Source organism: Oncorhynchus clarkii, chromosome 23 (assembly GCF_045791955.1).
Source record: "Oncorhynchus clarkii lewisi isolate Uvic-CL-2024 chromosome 23, UVic_Ocla_1.0, whole genome shotgun sequence".
Classification (NCBI taxonomy): Eukaryota; Metazoa; Chordata; class Actinopteri; order Salmoniformes; family Salmonidae; genus Oncorhynchus; species Oncorhynchus clarkii.
The window spans coordinates 26,900,917-26,916,577 of record NC_092169.1 but is presented as its reverse complement, the minus strand read 5'-3'; positions in this window follow the sequence as shown (position 1 = coordinate 26,916,577).

Genomic DNA, 15,661 nt, shown 5'->3' with positions numbered 1-15,661 from the left:
ATTCAGCTACACAGGGATAATTCCGTTCCATGTATCTTGTGGAGAGTGAGATAAATGTATTTACTGTGCTGTGTGTCTTGGTGTACAAAATGAAATGATCCAAAACAGATTTGATTTGGGACTTTTAGATCATCTGGTTCCCCAGCAAATCCCATCGCTGATATTCTACGCCATTCAAAACCCATTTGCAATGTATATACCGGTACATACTGTACATGACCTTGTATAAGGGTGCTCTTGTAACAGGGTAGAGCTGCTGAACATACCCCTATGGCCTGTTGTTAGCTTTGAGGACCTCATCTCATGATGCTTAAAGGTGGCATAGTATGGCTACAGTACATTAGATATACTGTATGGAATTTGGAATATTAATTGGTATGTGTTTTCTATATTCTCTGTTTATTTCTATGGAATTTTTAGGTCATTTTATGGATTCTGCTTGCATGTTAGTCTATCTTCTATGAAATGGTGGACTGAGCCTGGGCAGTACCAGGTTCAGTTATCTTGTGGATGCTTTTATTGACTCTTGGTATAGTTCCTCCTCCTCTAATATTTTAGATAGTACACTGGAAATGCGCACCTTTTCAGTTGTTTTGGTTCCACAGGGAATAAGTTTGCACTTTGAAACACTTAACGTCATAGTGTTGAATAGAGGGCTATATTCCTCACAGACACAAGCTTTGTGATCAGGCATGATTTACAGAAAAGCAGTGTTTGTGTTGACAAAGGTGTGAGATTTTAGAATGATAAATAAGAGTATACTGAATAATGCATTTTCAAAACGGACATTGCTCAATTACTTAAAAATAAACTTATTTGCTGAGCATGTTCTTGAGTATGTGACCAAATGAACATCTTTCTCTGTCAACCTCTCCTGTCCTCTGCATCAAATGCTCCTTTTACCTGACACTGAAAGTCATAGTGATTGAACCCCATCCAGCCAGAGCGCAACACCCTCTACCTCTCTTAATGTGTCTTGACGTTGACTAATTAACAGGGGCTACCAGTGCACATGCTGGCCTGCAGAGGATTAAATTCATCTCACGCTGATGGCCGCTTTCTCCCCCTTTTTTCTCTTCCACACCTCTTCTCACAGCCTCCCCACCTAAACTCAGATCTCATGCATAAGAATGAGCGAGGGAGAAGTCGGGAAGGCATCGATGTTGTTGACTGATGTGCAGGTCTTTGTTAGTGCATTTTGTTTGTGATGTGTTGAAGTGTGGAGGGGAAGTTCAAGGCTGCTGAGGAAGAGAAGGAGGGCGTCGAAATAGATTATATCGTGCAGCGCAGAACTGTTGACAGTGACAGCTGCACTCGCAGGGCGCTCATAGCTGGTGTGGAGAGAAGATGGAAAGGTTCCATTATCATACGATGGACATGGTCCTAAGAGGGTTTCCGATGCTCGGTCCTTGGGAGTAGAACCGGCCATATTTTTTGTCTCCCTTAAGAACCTGTGGTTTAGAGTAGCCAAACATGCTCCTCAGATGTTTTGCGATTGGGAGAATAGGTTGTTTGGTCGAAATTCAAAGCCACAGACACAATGTGAGTGTTTGTTCATTTGGTTGTAATAACAAGTTCAAATGAAGGATGATTCAGATTGCTTCCTTCTTGTGCTTGGAGATAGAATATCAGTTAAGTATCCAAGTGTAAACGGGCCTATTCCCTCTGAAATTTCAAGCAAATAACAGCATGGCCTACAACAACTTACCCATGGAAATTAATTTGTTCCTTGAAGCCCAGAATGTCTGATCTCCTCGCCCTCGAACCAAGGGAGAATAACAAAGGACTTGTGTCATGTTTACAGGCATAGAATGATTACAAAGGCATAATCACCCTGCTGCACAAAAGGATAGGAGAGATTTGAGGGATGCTACTGTATTGCTATGCACCCAAAATTCTTCATCAAAGAGCCTCTACCTACTAATTACTCAAGATTTTGGGGCGGGCGGGGGAGGCCTGGATATACCAAATTGTTGATTTTAAATAGCCCCAGCATCCTAATATCTTTGAATTTTCCAATCTCTTGGAAGCAGCTTAACTACACAGCCTGGTCTCATAGACTAGACGTAACATAGTAATTGTAAATCCGGGACTCTCAAACTAGTAAAATACGTTTGGTATGGTTACGTTTGGTATGGTTACATAAGACAGATTACTTAAGGCAAAAACTAAAGTAGAGTGAATGGGTGGGCATATAATGCAAATGCCTAGCAACCCAAAGGTTGCGAGTTCGAATGTCATCACGGACAACTTTAGCATTTTAGTTAATTTACATATTTTCATCTACTTACTACTTTTTCGAAACTTTGCAACTACTTAGCATGTTAGCTAACCCTCCCCTAATCTTAAACCTCTTAGCTAACCCTAGCCGTAACCCTTTTAGCTAACCCTTCCCCTAACCCTTTAACCTAACTCCTAAACTTAACCCTAACCCCTAGCCTAATTAACGTTAGCTAGCTAGCTATCTTTAGCCACCTACCTAGAATTCATTACATTACATTTGACAAATTCATAACATCAAATCAAATTTATTTGTCACATGCAGATGTTAATGCGAGTGTAGCGAAATGCTTGTGCTTCTAGTTCTGACAATGCAGTAATAACCAACAAGTAATCTAACCTAACAATTCCAAAACTACTACCTTATACACACAAGTGTAAAGGGATAAAGAATATGTACATAAAGATATATGAATGAGTGATGGTACAGAACGGCATAGGCAAGATGCAGTAGATGGTATCGAGTACAGTATATATATATATATGAGATGAGTAATGTAGGGTATGTAAACAAAGTTGCATAGTAAGGTTAGCTTAGTGGGACTATCATTTGTTTTTCAACAGGACAATGACCTAAAACACACCTTGACTGTGTAAGGGCTATTTGACCAAGTAGGAGAGTGATGGAGTGCTGCATCAGATGACCTGGCCTTCACAATCACCCAACCCAATTGAGATGGTTTGGGATGAGTTGGACCACAGAGTGAAGGAAAAGCAGCCAACAAGTGCTCAGCACACCACATGGAGGTGCTAAAATGTCATTTCCTGAGGACATCAGAGTAGCCTATGCTGTGGTGGTTTATTTAGTCATGTAATACTTCAAAAGGACTCTATGTTTGAAGGTAAGCCACAAATAAACCAACTGGCCCTCGAAGGCAAGGGACCTGCTCTTTTTCCTCATTTCTCTTAACTCATAAAAGTCTAAACCCTGTCAAAGCCAGGGCTCGAATGTTACAGATGATTTTGTGAATGAACTATAAATAAGCCTCAAAACATTATAAAAACATGTATTTTGATATCATGGATGGTCGGTCCTTGCATCCATAGCTGTCTATTCATTTGAGAGTGGTTACATTCCTCCTACCCAATCCCTCAGTTTTTTATGTTTAAGTGCCCTCAGCTGATTGCCCCTTTAAGGGCCTCAGAGACCGGCTCAGTGAAGTGTGTGGGAGAGAAGACGACAATAATAGTGGTGCAAGCAATAAGACTACCACAGTTAGATCCTTTTTAATTGGAGCATTATGTTTCATATGCATTTTTTTTTCTTCTACTTAGCTTTGTCGGAACATAAACCTGTAATAAATTATGTAGATTATTCCTTTAGTAGCAAAGTCCCTTGTCACCAGCTGGTAAAACTCCATGGTGGATAAAGTGTCCAAATACTCAGGTGCCTCAATTAATTGCGCTAAGGTTGGGAACATTCCAACTCTTACCCACTAGAGCCCAATGGACAAACAACTGCCAAAGCGCTTACTACAAATATACAGTCTAAGATAATTAAAATGTTGACCTTGTCGTACAGTCTTTGACTCTGGACTGAGAGACTTCTGAAAGTAGGGTGCAGGCTTGTTTGGAAGGGCAAAGAGTAGCCTCCTTACATTTCCAAATTTAAACGCTTGTAGAAAATGTACGCAATTCACAATAATTATGGGTCCAACACATTTCTAGTCTTCCAAAAAGTGGGTAATAAAGCAGGTGTTACCTTGAGTTGATTCATGGATGATAACTTTATTTTATCTTTCAGTCAGTCCCTTCAAGTGCTGAACATTTTCTATCGCCAGCGCAGCATAAGGGGCCAAATCACAGAGTCTGTTCCTCTGCAAACCAGCCATTTCCCAAAGTACAGGAGAAAAAACGTGTAAATTCCTCGGCCCTTTACCACACCTGTTCAATGCAGTTGACTTCATGGCAGTCTTAGAGCGCATGAAGTGGGCCATCATGGCGGTTAGCATATTTTTGTGACAATGGGAGGCCAGAGGGAGTTGAAAGTCCTAATACTTTGGAGGACTGGCACCTCTTGAAGTTTCTTACCTGGCCCTGAAATGCAAATTGCTCTCTGAGGTCAAAAGGAAGTTAACGGGCCTATTTTTCCCCTTGCCGTTCAACTCTGAAAGGGACTATTTCTTCAACAAAAGTAAGTGTAAAACTTGTTACTTTTTGTCTGTTTCTATTACCAAAACATGTACTAGATTACACAATACCCAGGTGTAATTTTGCCATTGCGTTGTGCTAAATCTTCTGACAAAGTTAATGGCATGTTTGGCGCAAGGCTTTGTTAACAAGACCACAAAAGTGCACTTTGAAAGCAGAGTAATTGTCAAATGCCTCCTTACAATGTTAAATAGGCAAATGAGTTGACCCTTGTCAATCAAGGGTGAACTCATTTGTCAATCAATAAATGTCAATCAAGAAAGCAATATTGCCTAGTTATCCTCTGGGTCCAGTAAGAAAAATCACTGATTCTTAGCCCCAAGTAACATTCTAGTACTGTCCTCGCATGCTATTTCTCCCGCTCAGCTTGTACCCTTAGCAAACAACATATAAACAATTGACAGTTTCAAATCACTGTCTTAGCTTGCTGCAGGGACAGATGGAAAATACTGTTATAATTTTGAATGAGTGCAGGGGCGTCAATTTGGTATGGCAGTTGCTATACCCTAGCTCCACTATTCCATTAGCTCTATTCCAGATGTTATTATGAGCCATCTTCCTCTCAGCAGCCTCCACTGCTCCACACCAACAATTTAAAATAGAATACTAAAATCATTCCAATCCCAATTAAAGGCAAATGCAGTTTAGCGGTATTACTGGGGTGAATTTAGGACCATGCGGACGCCTGGGAGAGGGAGGGAAGGCTGGTTGTATGGATGGCTAGCTGGCTGTATGGATGGCTAGCTGGATTTATGGAGAGTGCATAGGCGCAGCTGCAAGGAACAGCACAACTTCTTCTAAAAACAATACAGAGCTAAAGATGGATGTCGTTGATGGCTTTGGCTATGTAACTGCTGTTTGACTTGCCAATCAAATAAACTAGAGTTTTAATCCTGGTGCAGAGCTAGTGCGTAGCAGCTAATTATTGTATGTACAGTACAGTACCAGTCAAAAGTTCGGACACCTACTCATTCAAGGGGATTTCTTGAATTTTGTACTATTTTCTACATTGTAGAATAATCGAGAAGACATCAAAACTATGAAATAACACATGGAATTTGTATTTTTTTATTTATTTTATTTCACCTTTATTTAACCAGGTAAGCTAGTTGAGAACAAGTTCTCATTTACAACTGCGACCTGGCCAAGATAAAGCATAGCAGTGTGAACAGACAACAACACAGAGTTGCACATGGAATAAACAATAAACAAGACAATAACACAGTAGAAAAAAAGAGTCTATATACACTGTGTGCAAAAGGCATGAGGAGGTAGGCAAATAATTACAATTTAGCAGATTAACACTGGAGTGATAAATGATCAGATGGTCATGTACAGGTAGATATACTGGTGTGCCACTAGAAAGTCATAACTGCAGAGGCGGAACACCAGCGATTAAACTGAAGATAACTCGAGAAAACTCAACATGAGTCTGTTTGTCAACCCTTTTTAAAGTCCTAAAAAGTAAATAAATATAAACAGTATGGGGATGAGGTAGGTAAATTGGGTGGGCTATTTACCGATAGAATCATGTAGTAACCAAAAAAGTGTTAAACAAATCAAAATATATTTTATATTTGAGATTCTTCAAAGTAGCAACCCTTTGCCTTGATGACAGCTTTGCACACTCTTGGCATTCTTTCAACCAGCTTCATGAGGAATACTAGTCTTGAAGGAGTTCCCACATGTGCTGAGCACTTGTTGGCTGCTTTTCCTTCACTCTGTGGTCCAACTCATCCCAAACCATCTCAATTGGGTTGGGGTCGGGTGATTGTGGAGGCCAGGTCATCTGATGCAGCACTCCATCACTCTCCGTCTTGGTCAAATAGCCATTACACAGCCTAGAGGTGTGTTGGGTCATTGTCCTGTTGAAAAACAAATGATAGTCCCACTAAGTTCAAACCAGATGGGATGGCGTATCGCTGCAGAATGCTGTGGTAGCCATGCTGGTTAACCTTTTCACATGTGAGTTCCAAATATCTCTAACGGTCGCTCCCAGAGTGAGTTGTTTTATGCATGTGATGTCAGAATGCACTCACTGTTCCAAAATGTGATTATTACGCAACAGGACAGTTAACATACGTTGCCTGCTTATTATCTATAGGCTATGTTTCAACTTGTCCATTTCAAATTATTTTCTAACAAGTTGTATTTTCTAACAGTTTCAATTGAGGTGTGTTCCACCTCCTCATTAATTCACATAGAAGTAGTCCATTTCAGCATTGCGGACAATTTATGTTTGAGGCTTTATTTATTTTATTTCACCTTTATTTAACCAGATAGGCTAGTTGAGAACAAGTTCTCATTTGTAACTGCGACCTGGCCAAGATAAAGAAAAGCAGTTCGACACATACAACAACACAGTTACACATGGACTAAACAAACATACAGTCAGTAATACAGTAGAAAAAGTATGTATACAGTATGTGCAAATGAGGTAGGATAAGGGAGGTAAGGCAATAAATAGGCCATGGTGGCGAAGTAATTACAATATATATATATATATACTGGAATGGTAGATGTGCAGAATATGTATATATGTACATGTGAATGTGCAAGTAGAGATACTGTATTTTAAATAAATAAATACAGTATGGGGATGAGGTAGTTGGATGGATTATTTACAGATGGGCTATGTACAGGTGCAGTGATCTGTGAGCTGCTCTGACAGCTGGTGCTTAAAGCTAGTGAGGGAGTTATGAGTCTCCAGCTTCAGTGATTTTGGCAGTTCGTTCCAGTCATTGGCAGCAGAGAACTGGAAGGAGAGGCGGCCAAAGGAAGCTTTGGGGGTGACCAGTGAGATATACCTGCTGGGGCGCGTGCTACGGGTGGGTGCTGCTACGGTGACCAGTGAGCTGAGATAAGGCGGGGCTTTACCTAGCAGAGACTTGTAGATGACCTGGAGCCAGTGAGTTTGGCGACGAGTATGAAGCGAGGGCCAGCCAACAAGAGGGTACAGGTCGCAGTGGTGGGTAGTATATGGGGCTTTGGTGACAAAACGGATAGCACTGTGATAGACTGCATCCAATTTGTTGAGTAGAATGTTGGAGGCTATTTTGAAAATTACATCGCCGAAGTCGAGGATCGGCAGGATGGTCAGTTATACAAGGGTATGTTTGGCAGCATGAGTGAAGGATGCTTTGTTGCAAAATAGGAAGCCGATTCTAGATTTAATTGTGGATTGGAGATGCTTAATGTGAGTCTGGAAGGAGAGTTTACAGTCTAACCAGACACCTAGGTATTTATAGTTGTCCACATATTCTAAGTCAGAACCGTCCAGAGTAGTGATGCTGGACGGAAGGGCAGGTGCGGGCAGCGATCGGTTGAAGAGCATGCATTTAGTTTTACTTGCATTTAAGAGCAGTTAGAGGCCACGGAAGGAGAGTTGCATGGCATTGAAGCTCGTTTGGAGGTTAGTTCTTTGGACACAGTGTCCAAAGAAGGGCCAGAGATATACAGAACTGTGTCGTCTGCGTAGAGGTGGATCAGAGAATCACCAGCTTAACTGAGCTGGATAAACTTCTCTCTTCCAGGAGAGCCCAGCGCACTTCACTCATGTTTGCGCAGATCAAGTATGCATATATTTGCGCAGTCTTGGAACAAGAATTGGAACATTTTCTTGCTGGCGCTCGCTTTGCCTTGTTGTTTTCCTTACACAACTTTGGACATGTGTGCATTCCTATCAAAGTAAGTTCCTTATTTTCTGTATATTGTGTTGTCGTTTCTACTGTAGGTGCATCAGTATGTATGTATATATGTATGTATTGAGCATAATGTATTTACAGTTTTATTCCCGTTTTCAATTACTGGTGACAAATATTGCATTCCGATTATTGCATATATTGCATTGCAATCATTTTTGAAGGTTGTACTGATTCAAATGAGCTAAGCTGTTTGCCAGCTATGTGTGGTGCCATGTTTGTTGACATTATACAACGCATTCTGGGTGCCACGTAATCTGTCAGACCAAAGATGTTATAATGAGTTGAAGGAATGGTTCACTCATCTTTTGGGTAAACTTCCGGAAGTGAATGAAGGGAAGTGGATGATCGTAGATGACACACCCCCTTCAACATGCATACTATAAACAGACCAAACTCATCTTGTCTCCTCTTATTATCTTTGGTTCATGCAACAAAAACAAAAAAACATGGCGGTGCGCACAAACTACTCATCGTCGGATTACTTTTGATTTCTAGAAAGTGTTTTACTCTTTAGATCAATGGTGAGCTCACGCGTGATGTGATTAATTATAAATAGTAATTAGCTAATTAGCTAAATCATATTGTAGTTTCTGTCAGCCGAGAGTTATAAAAATATGACCGCTTGTGTTATGTCAATCTTTCCTCAGTTAGTGCTAGGACAAATGTAGTCTACATTTTTCCGGTTTGGATGATTGTGTTATACTGTAACTACTTCTGTGAACATTGGATCCAAAAATAACCAGCATTTGTGCAAATGTTTCTGAAAAAAAGTGTGCTCAAATGCTGATTGTTGCGTCATTCAAAACTGGACGTTGGTCACACTGGTTTGATCGTACGCTACATGGACCACTGTAGAATGATCACACCCTTGTGTTGGTATGTGTGAAAAGCTTGTGTGCCTTGAATTGTAAATCAATCAGACCGTCACCAGCAAAGCACCATCACACCACCTCCATGCTTCACTGTGGGAACCATACATGCAGAGATCGGTTCACCTACTCGAAGCAGGTACGAGAGGAGGGGGGGGGGGGGAGTCAGGCTATAGACCTGAGCCAACTCCCCGTGCTTACTGGAAGCAGAGTGGTACTGGTCAGGCACTGTGTTATGCCCTCAACCAAAATCCAACAGTGTGTCTGCATGGAGAGAGAGTCTCCTCCATGAATGGGGGAAAGGTGTGTCCCGGGACATGGAACAGGGAGCACGAGAGAACACGTCAGCAACGACATAAACAGTCCCCCTAATGTGCCGCACGAAGATGGAAGGCTTGTAAAAATAAATCTCATTTATAAAAAATACAAAAATTAAATAAGCATCTCATTATCCTCTGGAGCCCAAATCTCTCCGAACGCCCCCACTCACTCCGAATAAGGGGCTCTACAAAGACACTTTTGTGAGTCAAAACATACTCATCCGCCAAAACCGCAGCTTCGGAGACAGTCTTCATTTTCATTCATGTATGTGGCTATACAATCAAGGATTGTGTCCTTAAATTGCTCTAGCATAATCAGATCACAGCCACTAGAAAGTAATAAACGCAGAGGCGGAACACCAGCGATTAAACTGAAGATAACTCACGAAAACTCAACATGAGTCTGTTTGTCAACCCTTTTTAAAGTCCTAAATTGTTGGTGGTAAGCCTCAGGAACCAATTGGTAAATCTGTAACAGCCATTTTAACCTGATCATAACTGACACTGTCGGCTCCACCAAGAGATGAACATGCTTCCTGCTCTTTACCAGTCACACTGCAACAAAGTGCGATCAGAATCCGGCCAACTCTTTGCGTCAGCATCATGCTCAAACAGCGAAAAGAAAACCAGGGTCCTTCTCATAAAATTTCGGCAACAACTAAGTTTCCAGCAATATCAAATGAGTCTGGGGCACGACCGAGAAAGGAATGACCCCTAGGTAAATCTGTTGACCTTCTCAGAGCAAACTCTGCCCTGAGAGCTTTCTTTCCCTAACCAACTCTAGCCGCTCTTGTTGCAGCTTGATTTTAGCACGCTCCAAATCCTGTTTAGATGCCAATTCTTTTTCATAATTTACATGATCATGCTCTAGCTTAACACAATCTTTTTCACGGTCATGCTCTAGCTTAACACGATCTTTCTCACGATCATGCTCTAGCTTAACACGATCCTTCTCACGATCATGCTCTAACTTAACACAATCTTTCTCACGATCATGCTCTAGCTTAACACGATCTTTCTCACGATCATGCTCTAGCTTAACACGATCTTTCTCACTATCATGCTCTAGCTTAACACGATCCTTCTCACAATCATGCTCTAGCTTAACACGATCTTTCTCACTATCATGCTCTAGCTTCAAACGATCATGCTCCAGTAGTAACAGAAGCACTTCTTTCTGTTGTTCAAAAGAAAGACTACTAGGGCTAACAGACAGAGCAGCCATTGAAACGAAACGGGGAGACAGCTGGGGAGGTGGCGAGTCCTTGGCAGAGGCTGCTCCAGTGGGAACTTCAAGAATACCACTTTCCATCAGATTGGCCATCAATATCAACCTAACAGAATTTTAGGCATTTATCACTAATGTCAACCTTGTAGTGTTCATCGATCTTCAACAGCTGTTCTTTAGCACATAATTCTAACAGTTCCTCTGATGGAAAGCGAATAAACTCATCTACATTAGAAGCCGTAGTCACAAGTAAATGCTAAACATAATCTCGCTCTTCCCCTCTGCTGAGCACACCAGACAACAAGAGAAATGCCAATCACACTGGGCAACACAGGAGAGAGATGAGATATAAGGAGCTTCCCCAAATGTTACAATAACTCAACCCTAGTCTTCATGCAGATTCACGGTGGGTAATTACACACTGTAGCCCGCTGACATGGGAAAAAAAATTATACATCAAAAAATGTAAAAACAGCAAGCTGGTGGATTCCCCTCAAGCCCAGGATTTGCCCCCGAGACAACTGCTCAGTCCACGGACACCACACAAAAACAACAAAATAACCATGCTCAACGTATTCCAAAGTGAAACACGTCACTTAGCCTCTCTTTTACCCTGTTAGGCTATAGCTCCAGGTGGCAAATGGCACTACCTCACCTGAATCTCACACTGAGGTACACAGCCGATTGTACTCACCTCGGACCAATGTCCCAACAGCGAGTAGTTTCCAGCTTGGGAAGGGGCCTGGACACTAACCAATGATACTCTCTCCCACACAGCCAGCTATCCACCACAGTGGCACATTTACCAACCATAACAAAGGCAACCAACACTGGGCACCAAACATTACAACTCAAAAAAGCTGTAACAAAAGATGCAAACAAAGCACCTACAGAGTTTACAAACATTAACTCCACATTTTCTCCCAAATACAATACTCATACCAGTAAGCCCAACAACATTACTATTAGGCACACTGGCATACTCTAGCAGGCAACGCACTTGTTTAATGACATCACAGGACAACCAAAATCATTGAAACGCATCTAAAGCACTATACCAAACACTTATAAGAATATGCCAAAGCACATTCCAATAAGCATTAACCCATCATAATGCAACAAAATACTACCTACCAAATGTCTAGGAACCAACTTTATGATCCTGGATGAGCCCCCACTTGTCACGAACCGGCTCGAAGCCCTTAACAAAAAGACAACGTAGAGATCTATTTATTAACTGAAGTAACATATATACCATTAACAATGGCCCATGTAGTCAGTAGTGTGAGTGGTTGCATGCAGAGATGTGATGAGGGGTGTTGAAAGGTGCCAAAGCAAACAAAGCAAACAAACAACCCCCCCCCCCCCCCCCCCCCCAGTAAATGAGCTTCAAAGGTCACTTTGTGATACAATACCCTAGGTTTAACTGAAATGATTCCCCTGTGTGAGTGAGTTTTGGAGCTGGTTAAATTACAAAGACTCTAATTTGTCCCCCAGTCTACAAGTCCTCATCATTGATAGAAGCATCTCTAGCTACTTGATACCACATCTTCCTATAATTTCCCATTAACTTTTAACCCTCCAAATTAATTAATGAAGACAGCTGACTTAATAAAAAAACAATTTGCATAGCACTGACCTTTACACTGTTCTGCTTAAATTTCATAAGAAGAAAAAACCATGTGAAATTTGAGAGAAAGAGGAGAAACCCGATAATGCAGTTATATACAGGTCAGTGCCAGTACCATTAATGCAATGCGCATAGGCAGTGGTGGGAAAAGTACCCAATTGTCATACCTGAGTAAAAGGAAACATACCTCAATAGAAAATGACTCAAGTAAAAGTGAAAGTAACCCAGTAAAATAATACTTCTAAATATAATATAATACGTCTAAACGTATTTGGTTTTAAATATACTTACAGTGTATTTGGAAAGTATTCAGACCCCTTCCGTTCTTCCACATTTTGTTACGTTACAGCCTTATTCTAAAATTGATTAAATTCTTTTTTTCCCTTCAGCCATCTACACACAATACCCCATAATGACAAAGCGAAACAGGTTTAGACATTTTTGCTAATTCATTACAAATAAAAAACAGAAATACCTTTTTCACATAAGTATGCAGACCCATTGATATGAAACTTGGAATTGAGCTCAGGTGCATCCTGTTTCCATTGATCATCCTTGAGATGTTTCTGCAACTTGATTGGAGTCCACCTGTGGTAAATTAAATTGATTGGACATGATTTGGAAAGACACACACCTGTTTATATAAGGTCCCACAGTTAACAGTGCATGTCAGAGCAAAAACAAAGGTCTGAATACTTTATGTAAGCACAGACTAATTGTTTGGACTGAGACTATATTGTTTAACACAAATAAGGCATGATACGTTTGTGTGGTGGAGATGTTAGTGGGTGAAGCGACAGTGGGATAACAAGATGACTGGGAGGGAGGTGGCTTTAGCCCGCAGTCGGTCCCCAGTGGTTTCCTGCTGTGGAAACAGAGAGGGAAAACAAATTAGCTGCTCTCTTTCTCCTCATTCATCAGCAGGGAAGCTAGCGTTCCTCTCTCCCACGAGGCCCGGCCCCTCTCCTGTCGTACAACCTCCCATCCTGTTCGGCTCTCTTCTCCTCATGGTGTAACCCCCCCCCAACCCCCTCTCCCATCTAAGAAAAATGAATACTTCTATTTCAAGTTCTTTGGAGGGTAAAATAAACAGTAGTGAGACATACAGGTAACTGCCAAAATAAAGGAAACACTTGTGTAAACGAGGGATACAAAGTATAATGAAAGCAGGTGTTTCGTCACAGGTGTGGTTCCTGAGTTAAGCAATCAAATCAAATCAAATTGTTTTGGCCACAATCACATGGTTATCAGATGTTATTGCGAGTGTAGCGAAATGCTTATTAATATCCCATCATGCTTAGGGTCATATATAAAAATGCCCCGTTAGCTATTCTGGCTAGAAGAAATCTCTGTGACTGAAACAGGGGTCTCAAATAAGCAGTGTGTCAGTGTGTCACTCACCTGGGGTTTATTGATTACGGATATTGTTTACAGAGAAAAATAAGAGTTTCTATTGGACATGTTCAGGTAGGTCCCTCCCTATTTCGTTCTGTTGGTGTCACGATCGTTAGAATGAGTGGACCAAGGTGCAGCGTGGTAGGCATACATTTTCCTTTATTAAATGCACCGAACAAAAACAACAAAATACCAAAAAAAACGTGAAGCTAAATAATAGTGCTAACAGGCAACTATCCATAGTCAAGATCCTACAAAGCACAATGGGGAAATGGCTGCCTAAATATGATCCCCAATCAGAGACAACGATAAACAGCTGTCTCTGATTGGGAACCATACCAGGCCAACATAAATCACTAATCACCTAGATCACCCAGCCTAGTCACTATCACGCCCCAACCAACATAGAGAATGAACAGGGTGTGACAGTTGGCTTCCGTTAAAGAAACGATTTGCAACAGAAACGACGCCCCTGATCTCCACCCAGTTGTGAATACTTATGGGATATTCTGTAGCGGTGCCTAGGGCAGTGCTTTCCACTACCGTCAACGGAACACCGAAGGATGGAATTTCTCATGGAAGAATGTTACTGCATCCCTCCAAAAGAGTTCCATAATATAATTTTGTGGTACTTTTACCCCTTTTTTGTGATATCCTACTGGTAGTTACAGTCGTGTCACATCGCTGAGAGTCAAAGGTCGAGAACCATGCCTCCTCCGAAACACGATCCTGCCAAGTCACACTGCTCGCATAACCCAGAAGCCAGCCGCACCAATGTGTCGGAGGAAACACCGTCCAACTGGCAAACCGGAGTCTGCTTGCAGACTTCCGGCGTCAGCTTGCAGGCTCCCGGTCCGCCACAAGGAGTCGCTAGAGCTGGATGGGACAAGGATGTCCCGTCCGGACAAACCCTCCCCTAACCGGGATTATTGTGCGCCGCCTCATGGTGTTTTGCGGGTGATATTTAATGAAGCTGCCAGTTGAGGATGTGAGGCGTCTGTTTCTCATACTAGACACTCTAATGTACTTGTCCTCTTGCTCAGTTGTGCGCCGGGGCCTCCCACTCCTCTTTCTATTCTGGTTATAGACCGTTTGCTCTATTCTGTGAAGGGAGTAGTACACAGCGTTGTATGAGATCTTCAGTTTCTTGGCAATTTCTCGCATGGAATAACCTTTATTTCTCAGAACAAGAATAGACTGACGAGTTTATGGCCATTTTGAGCCTGTAATCTACCCACATATGCTGATGCTCAACTAGTCTAAAGAAGGCCAGTTTAGTTGTATTGCTTCTTTAATCAGAACAAGTTTTCAGCAGTGCTACCATAATTACATAAACTTGGATTAGCTAACACAATGTGCCATTGGAACACAGGAGTGATGGTTGTTGATAATGGGCCCCTGTACGCCTATGTACAGTGCCTTGCGAAAGTATTCGGCCCCCTTGAACTTTGCGACCTTTTGCCACATTTCAGGCTTCAAACATAAAGATATAAAACTGTATTTTTTTGTGAAGAATCAACAACAAGTGGGACACAATCATGAAGTGGAACGACATTTATTGGATATTTCAAACTTTTTTAACAAATCAAAAACTGAAAAATTGGGCGTGCAAAATTATTCAGCCCCTTTACTTTCAGTGCAGCAAACTCTCTCCAGAAGTTCAGTGAGGATCTCTGAATGATCCAATGTTGACCTAAATGACTAATGATGATAAATACAATCCATCTGTGTGTAATCAAGTCTCCGTATAAATGCACCTGCACTGTGATAGTCTCAGAGGTCCGTTAAAAGCGCAGAGAGCATCATGAAGAACAAGGAACACACCAGGCAGGTCCGAGATACTGTTGTGAAGAAGTTTAAAGCCGGATTTGGATACAAAAAGATTTCCCAAGCTTTAAACATCCCGAGGAGCACTGTGCAAGCGATAATATTGAAATGGAAGGAGTATCAGACCACTGCAAATCTACCAAGACCTGGCCGTCCCTAAACTTTCAGCTCATACAAGGAGAAAACTGATCAGAGATGCAGCCAAGAGGCCCATGATTACTCTGGATGAACTGCAGAGATCTACAGCTGAGGTGTGA